Consider the following 9,164-nt stretch of genomic DNA (forward strand, 5'->3'; position numbering starts at 1 on the left):
CAGATATGTTACTTTTTCTTTTTCCTTTCTCCTGTCTCTGTAGTATATTATATAAAATGGACCTAACACAAAACAGATATTTTATATATTTTTAAGAATGAATGAGGAAATCCAATCATCAAATAAGTCAATTTCTCTCTCTTGGAGTGTTAAATGGAAGTCATTTTGATTTTATTGCCATAAAGACCGTGGGATGTTCCGGATTCAGAGGAGGAACGATTTGGGGCCTCATATCCATTCCTGCTTTTCTAAGACCAGGAATTTGGCTGGGACTTATTGATTTTTTTTCAAGTAAGAGATCCAAATGCAATCTGCACTGGTATTGACAACAGGTGCCATTGAGGGGAGAGGTTAAGGAATTTTTGAGAAATAAATATCTAGGTTAGAGTATTGGAGATGGAATTATTTTTTTTCTAATTGCTTTAACTTTTTATGAGTTGAATTATATTTGGCACCACTTTATCACTTTTAAGAAACAAGTCAGTATTATAGAGCTGCCTGTTCTGTTTCTTTTAAACAGATGCCTCTAGATCTCCACAGGAAAAGAAACAAAAAACAATTGCATTGTAGATTACTTAAAAATCAGTTCCCATCACAGATTAGCCTGTGGCTGCTCACACTGAACACACCATGGGCATAGAGTAAAGTGAGAGAAAGAAGAGTGGAGAGAGGATTAATTTAGGTATACCCCTGCCGATAATTCCTAGTGAAGGGTAGTCACATTTCCTTTCCATGTTCTCTAAACCGTTTTACGAAAGGGAAGTTTGCAGCTAATGAAAACCAAGCTCTTGGATTTCTTGAGTTTCATTCAGACAGTCTGGAGACAGTCAACTCAGAGAGGGGGATCAGGTGCTTTCCAAAAATATTCTCTATGATGTGGCTGAGGACTTAAGGATACTAGAGGGATTTTGAAAAAAAGAATACAATGATTTTCTTATTTAATAAATGTTAAAAAATACACAGCTTGCTATTAACAAGGATTGAAACACATGAATTAATATTAAGACAGAGTATGATTCTGATTATATAAAAGTTTTTCTAAAAAAATGAATAAATAGAAGAAAGATCAATAGAATAGAGGAAAGAGAACAGAGGGAGGGAGAAGGTAAGGGAAAGGAAAAGTACTGTGGACTGAATTGGAGCAAATTATATTCCATGCTTATAAAATTATGTCAAATAGAACCCCAGCAGCGGGCAGTGGCACATGCCTGTAATCCCAGCAGCTCAGGAGGCTGAGGCAGGAGGATTGCAAGTTCAAACCAGCCTCAGCAACTCAGCAAGGCCCTAAGCAACTTAGGGAGATTCTATCTCAAAATAAAACATTACATGGGCTGGGGCCAGGGATGTGGCTTAGTGGTTAAGTGTCCCTGGGTTCAATTCTTCATACCAAAAAACTCCATACAAACAAAACAAGCAAACAATTCCCTCCTAATATTATATATGACTATAATGCGATAATAAAAATAATAAATAAAAATAAACAAAAAGGCTTTTCTGAAAACCTCTTCATTGCATATGTCTTTATTGAAAGCATTTATTAATATCATCAATCTGCCAATCAGTTTGAGTCTCCAGTGGCTTTTTTTTTTTTTTTTTGATATAGGGTTTTGCTATATTGCCCAGATGGCCTTGCAAATCCTCCTGTCTCAGCCTCCTAAGTAACTGGGATTATATAGGAATATGCCACCACATACAGAAGATTGTGGCTTTAAAGAGGAATGAAGGTGACAAAACTAGAGTTCACATTCAAAGGGGTTACATAGTTGTTTACAAAAAGTGGTCCTTCCTTAGCATGGCCAGAGGACTTATTCTGAATCCTCAACTCCTTGCTCTCACATCTCACAAATCCTAGTAAATACTGTAGACTCTACCTTCAAAATACATCCACAATATGGCCATACCCTGCTCTCTCTATCCACACGACCTATTCAAGTTGCCATCATCTTGCACCTGGACCATTGCACACTTACTATTTATTTTTTTAGTTTTTGTACCAGGGATTGAACGCAGGGGCGCTTAACCACAGAGCCACATCCCCAGCCCTTTTTATATTTTATCTTGAGACAGGGTCTCCATAAGTTGCTTAGGGCCTTGCTGAGTTGCTGAGGCTGACCTTTGAACTCTCGATCCTCCTGCCTCAGCCTCCTGAGCTGCCGGGATTACAGGTGTACACCAAGGCTCTCAGCCCCCTTACTCTTCCTAATACAGCACCTCAGACCTATGCCACATACAATGTCACCTCTTTGTCTGAGTGGTTGCCAAAGCCCAGACCATGGCCTGCCAGCCCGTACCTGATCTTCCCCTTCCCCCAGTCCCATTCTTCCTGATCTAATTTTCTCTCCCTCTCTGCTCACGTCATACTGACTTCCATGTTGATCTTTTTTTTTTCTCTCAAAGTATACTGTCCTTTTATTCTAAATGGAGACATCAAAAGGGAGTAGTATTATCACATTACTAAAATGACACTGAAAATATAAGCTGAATGCAGCCAGATATTTCAAAATAAACTGGGCACTGTAAAAGAATTCCACATAAAACCTCAATTACTTTTTATCCTAGGGAAGCACCATTTCACTAAGACTGACTATTGAGGTTCACTTTCCACAAAACTCAGGAAGAACTTCCTGCGAGTCGAAAAGCAACTAAATGTGAAAAATAATCCACGAGGAAATAACAAACTTAGATGGCCCCTAAATTAAGTTTTCATTTGAACATAGACTATTTTTTTTTCTCTCAACAAAAAAAGTACTGAAGACATGTTTATGGTTGCCTTGAAAAACAACAGACTTGTAAACTGAAAAAAAAAACTCTTGATTTGGCTTGTAGGTCCCACACCCCAGCTATCTATGTTTCTGGTACTGTTAAAAAAAAAAAGTAAAGTGTCTTTGCAAACCCTTTCATAAATTCTACCCCTCTGTTTTAGTTCTGTATATTAATCTGGATAACATGCATACTTTAATTTTTAAGGCAGATGGTAAATTTTCCTATAGGTCTACTCCATTTTGTCATGGGGCAAATACTATTCACAAAATGTAATAGTGCTTCATTTTTCTGAGGTTGAGGTAAAGAGTACTGAGCTATTAAATAGCAAAGCTGCATAGGTAGAAAGATGTAGCTTAAGACACTTTGCCTTTGGGCCAAGGTGGCTTTCCACTTGACACAATAAAAATAAAACATTCTAAAACCTAGATCCTAGAGTACCTTGGTAGGCTTTTCCCTAATCATCTTTAAAGCAGTGTAAGAAAAATACTAATTGCACAGCTACCCTTTTCAAAATATCCCCAAGGAAAATGTTTTCTTTTAAAGTTATATTACATTACTTTGTATCTTGCTAACCAAGGAGAAGAGCTTTGGACTTGTTTAAATAGTAGACTGCACTTTTGTTAATACTATTTTTCTCTAAAGTTCTTCATGCTGACATTCCCAGTGTTGAAAAGTATAATACTCTTAATTATCTTCATCCTATGCATTACCAAGGAGTTCCTCTCTCTCCATCTTGTTCCACAGGATGAACAAAAGCTTGGGGTGTACGTTTCAGAAAATAAACTGCAGCATGAAGACCCCCAATATTCACCCAGACTGTAGGCACTTTTCACCATACGTGTCCCATTCCAGATAATGCCTTGGTAAAGTATTTCTTGTCCTGAGTAAGTAGAACAGCTTGGCCTGTCCCGGGTCTACAGACACGGCTCATCTCTCGCAGGCAAGCTGGATAAAGATTCCAGTTTCTCTTCTTGGAGCCCATTCTTTTTCCAAATGGCATATCTGTTACAATAATGTCCACAGAACCAGTTCTCAATGGGAGATTGCAAATGTCCCACTGCACAGCATCAATGGGCAAACCCCAGGATGGTTTGCCATCTTTCATCTGGCTCTTGGTGAGTAAAGATGAGATGTTATTTGCTGCTCTTTTCACAGCCAGGGGATTATTATCACCAGCAATATGATAACAGTCAGCCCATTCCATTGCTCCCTCTATTGGTATTGCCTCTGTTCCACACATTTGATCAATTATTATATCAGTAGGTTGAGGTGCACAAAGCCTGAGCATCCCATAGGCAAGAGTAGATCTAAGAGTTGTAGGTCCAAAATGTGTAATATTTCTGCGGTGGAGACTTTCCTCAGTCAATGCAATTCCCACGATGATTTCATTATCATGGATATTCAAGAGAACCTCCACGTCAAAGTTGGTCATATCAGCCTTCCACTTAAAATAATCTTGAACAGCACCCCCCAATCTCTTGCAGCCTCATTTGAGGTAAAGCAATGTTTCTCTCCTGCCTTGTTGCACGTGACTCTAAACTTTAGTGTTTGATGCTCAGTTTCTTCTTTTGAGCCTTCATCGATCTCATCTTTGCAAGATGCCAAGCCATCACTTACTAATGTTAATATCTCCTCTTTGATGGCTGGATTTTCATAATAGTCTAAGATGTGTGAATCTAAATCATTGTTGGTGAATTCTTTAACATCTCTCTCATCTAATTTGTCTCCTTGTCCATTATCAATCTTCCCTTTACTGGAATTTTGATTTATCTTCTTGCGCTTTTTTTTTTTTCTTGAAACTGGTGTTAATTTTCCATATTTTTAAAGGATCTGGCCATGGGAGTTTTCCAGCCAAGTCTTCAAAATCCTTTAGAACTTCTTCCTTTGTATTTTTGAACTGGTAATCTGGAAATTCCTGAACAACCACAAATAAATTATCAACTGATCTCAGACAATGAACTTCTGATGCTACTTTCTGTCACTGGTACAGATCTCTGGTTGTCATGAAGGTTCACATCCAGGAGCTGGTTAGTAGCTTCTTGAATGTCAGACATGTCAGCAATGACTCCAGGTTTACTAATACAATCCCCTTCCGGCTCCGTCACCCTGCAGGCCCTGTGCTCAGGTCACGCCGCCGGAAGTCGCCTCACCTCCTCCTCCTTGTTGATCTTGAAACACACCAGTAAGTTCTCATGGGTGCTGTGTTTTGACCTCCCATGTGCCTGGATTACTCTTCTGGTGTACATTTTCCTGGCTCATTGTCTTTCTTTGGGTCTTTCTTCAATGCCACCTCTGTCTGAATGCTTCCTTAGCTACCCAACTTAAAATGGTGACCCCCTCCTCCACTGGGACACTCCTCATTTCCCTTCTCTGCTCTTCTCCTTCGCATCATTTCCCACCACCTAACATTCAGTGTTCATCTTTGTTTTTTTGTTCATCTCATCTAGCTGGAATGTCGGCTGCACAAGGACACAGATTGTCATCTGTACCCTTGGTGTCTGTATCTAGCACTTAACACAGTGACTAATGCATGGAGTTGCTCAATAAATCATTTAATGAATGAATGAATGCTGATAATGTTATGGGAAGCCGCTTCAGAAAACACTCTGAGTCCAAATTCAAATCGAAGAGAGCTTTATTTACCTGGCTGGGGACTGTCACCCACCCATAGAGACGGAAGCTCTGCGGGAGAACAGCAATTTCCTGGCCTGTATCCTGGGAACTTAAAGATGAAAACCACAACTCAGGGGCTTTCCTTAGTGTCATACAAACAAGCCAATCATAGAAGCTAAGACAGCAATTGGCACAGCAACTCACAATCGCATCTTGGGTTCGAGCAGGTGTTAGACAACCGTATCCTGAGTTTGAGCGTTGTATCCTGCGTTGAATACAGTTTTTTTTTTTTAATAGAAGGCAGCAAAATGGAGTCTTAGGCCTGTCTATGACAGTCCTTACTTTATAATTGTCTTATTTCACTTATCAAAAATCTTATATCTATAATATATATTTTTTACTAATCTATAACCTATAACTTATACTCTTATTGATTGTATTTATCAGTTCACACCACAACAATAATGCATGTGAAGGTGCACATCACTGCCTATACATGTTAAGTACTTAGTAATGGTACATATGTCACTTAATTTTGCAGTAATCTTATGAGGTTGTTATTTGAAAATTCTAGATGAAAAACAGTGGTTCAGAGAGTCTAAAGTACTTACCCAAAGTACACAGGCAAGGAGTGGAAGAAACAAAATGGAACCAGAGTATCCAGTAAAACAATCCCATCAATTCAAAGGATCGGAGGAGGAGCAAAATGTGATACAAGTGCTCCTCAGAACTGGGAGCTGTCACACCTGGTACTGGGTCGTGCTCCTCCTCCATCAAGTTCTCCAGTTTTATTAAAAATATTTTCATTTTACTTACCTTACTTCAAGAGACTTATAAGTAGAAAGATCAGTCTTTTTTCTTCCCCAGGCACATCTATTTCCCCCTCTAGTAGATTTAAGTGTGGCCACATTTCATTGATTTATTTGTTTTAGAAAAAAAGAGAGATTTTGAAAACATGCTCTATACCATGGTCCCTCTACTCCCAACCCAAAGGGCAGCTATCTCTCCCCACTGTAGACCCTCAATTATACATCTCAGGAGGGATAATAATAGGGTTTAGTGACAGATTTAATTTTAAATCCAACTTTACCTCTTAACTGAATGACCTTAGCAAAATGTTCAATATCATTCATTCATCCTAAGCGTGTCTATTGGCAAAATAGAAATCATATGTACTTTTATGAGGATTAAATTAAGTATATATGTACCCTCCCCCGCCCCCCGCCTCCGCCACCTTCCATGACATGGAACGCACAGAGGTAATAGTAGTTAAGTTACTGTCAGTCAGAGAAGTGGCACAGTTTCCTTGTTACATTGTTGAGTTTCCCTCAGTGACATCAACAGATGGACAGAAAAGGAAACCCAGATAGCTTTGGTGACAGTGTTGGTTTTATGATTAGCGATGTTAAACCACATCTTATCATAATATACACTGGCTATGCATGTTATATATTTAGTAATGGGATCATGTAAAACAATCACAAAAATTTTCCTTAAGAGTAATTACCCCTGCCTGTGTTTCTCCCACACTCAGCCAAATATATACAACTGCCACCTCCCATAACTACTTCCATCCACAGCTATCATCATCATCTTCTCCAACAAGTACAACCACCATTACCAACCTCTACCCCTCATAACTACCCATCTCAACTAACATCACCACCATTGCTACACACAGCTAGTACCACTCAACCGTTACTGCTGTCTTCCCAAGTTGCTATCTCCATTACTCCCCCCACTCAAAACTATCTCCTCCACCTCACCACCATTTATTCGTAATACCCTCTCCAACTACCACTACCATCACTGCCCACAGTAGCCACTGTCCAGTAATATCATCATCACCCCCAACCACCTCCTTCACTACCACCACCACCACCACCACCCCCATAACTGCCACCTCTGTTGCCATTACTGCTACCCACAACTACCACCTCCATCATCACCACTACCCACAAGGGTTACCACTGCTGCCTCCCCTGTGTTAGAGAGCTTTTTGTCAGGATGACAAAATACCTGTCAAAACAACTTAGAAGAGGAAAGATTTATTTTGGCTCGTGGTTTCACAGGTTTCAGTCCGTGGTCTGCTGGCTCCATTGCTTTGGTCCTGAAGTGAGGCAGAACATCATGGCAGAAGGATGTAGTGGAGGAAAGCTGCTCAGCTCCTGACAGCCCCAGGAGGCAGGGAGGGAGGCAGGAGAGAGGGACAGAGGAGGTGGGGTGGGGGAGGCAGGAGGCTGGCCAGGGAGAAGACGTAGTCTCCAGAGGCACACCCCTAATGACTTGCTTCCTCCAACCATGCTCCACCTCCCTGCAGTTTCCTCCACCTCCCCGGAGTCCTTCCAGCCATCAATGGATTAATCCACTGATGAGGTCAGAGTCTTCATGATCCATTGCTTTTCAAAGAGCCCCATCTCTGGACATTACTTCCCTGGGGACCAAACCTTCAACACATGAGCCTTTGGAGGATGTTCTAGATCAAAGCTACAACGTCCCCCAACTACCACCACACATCCCCCAACTACCACCACACATCCCCTAACTACCACCACACCCCACCAACTGCCACCACCCATTGGTACCACTCACAACTGTTACCACCACCTTTAACTACAGCCCTCCACTGCTGCCATCCCATTCAATAGTGAACACTGCCACCACAATTATGTCTTTTATTAGGAAAAAGAGAAAGTTACAAGGGGAAAAACTAATTGAAAAATTTTCTAGAAAAGTAATCGCTTCCATTAATTCTGAATATTATTGATTCACTTATAATATTATCCAATTAACATTTTCTATACCAGAAAAGTTGATTACTTATAAAACATTGCTCACAAAATTACAAAAAGGATACTGTAGTTCTATTGCATAAAATTTGGCTGTTTCAATATGTTCAAAATGCTGCCTCTGCTGCTTCTATTAGAAGTTTCTAACTCTTTTACCAGTCTTTATTACACATGTTCTCCATTCCTTATAAACATACTCTTAATTTATGCTGATGCCCTTCATGTCTACACAGGGAAAAGTAAAGAGTTACAGTCTAATACATTTTAACAATGTAATATATATGTTAAAACACATTCTCTCAAAAGAACATGGTGTTTATCATGGCATTTGCAGGTAAATGGATGGCATTGGAGAAGATAATGCTAAGTTAAGTTAGTCAATCCCCCCAAAACAAATGACAAATGTTTTCTCTGATATAAGGTGACTGATTCATAGTGGGGGAGAAAGGGTGGGCATGGGAGGATTAGGTGAACTCTAGATAGGGCAGAGGGGTGGGAGGGAAAGGGAGAGGGCAGGGAGTTAGAAATTATGGTGGAATGTGATGAACATTATTATCCAAAGTACATGTATGAAGACACGAATTGATGTCAACATGCTTTATATATAACCAGAGATATGAAAAAATGTGCACTATATGTGTAATATGAATTGTAATGCATTCCACTGTTGCATATAAAAAGTCAATTTAAAAAAGTAAAAAAAGAATATGATGTTTATTTATAGCTGTCAGCTGATCTATAAATATTATTTCCTTTTTTGGTTACTGGGGATTGAACTCAGGGGCACTTGACCAGTGAGCCACATCCCCAAATCCCCTCTTTCTTTTGTGTTTTATTTAGAGACACGGACTTACTGAGTTGCTTAGTGCCTCACTTTTTCCGAGGCTGGCTTTGAACTCACAATCTTCCTGCGTCAGCCTTCTGAGCTGCTGGGATTACAAGTGTGCACCACTGCACCTGGCTAAATATTGTTTCCTTTTAAAGAACATGGGGACATAT

The 9,164-nt window shown here is 39.9% G+C and overlaps 1 pseudogene; it reads right to left on the minus strand.

Moving 5' to 3' along the window:
• Window positions 1-3,433: 3,433 nt before the first annotated feature.
• Window positions 3,434-4,858, minus strand: LOC114095788 (tRNA (guanine(6)-N(2))-methyltransferase THUMP3 pseudogene; annotated as a pseudogene).
• Window positions 4,859-9,164: the final 4,306 nt, after the last annotated feature.

The sequence above is a fragment of the Marmota flaviventris genome, chromosome 18 (genome assembly GCF_047511675.1).
Source record: "Marmota flaviventris isolate mMarFla1 chromosome 18, mMarFla1.hap1, whole genome shotgun sequence".
Taxonomy (NCBI): Eukaryota; Metazoa; Chordata; class Mammalia; order Rodentia; family Sciuridae; genus Marmota; species Marmota flaviventris.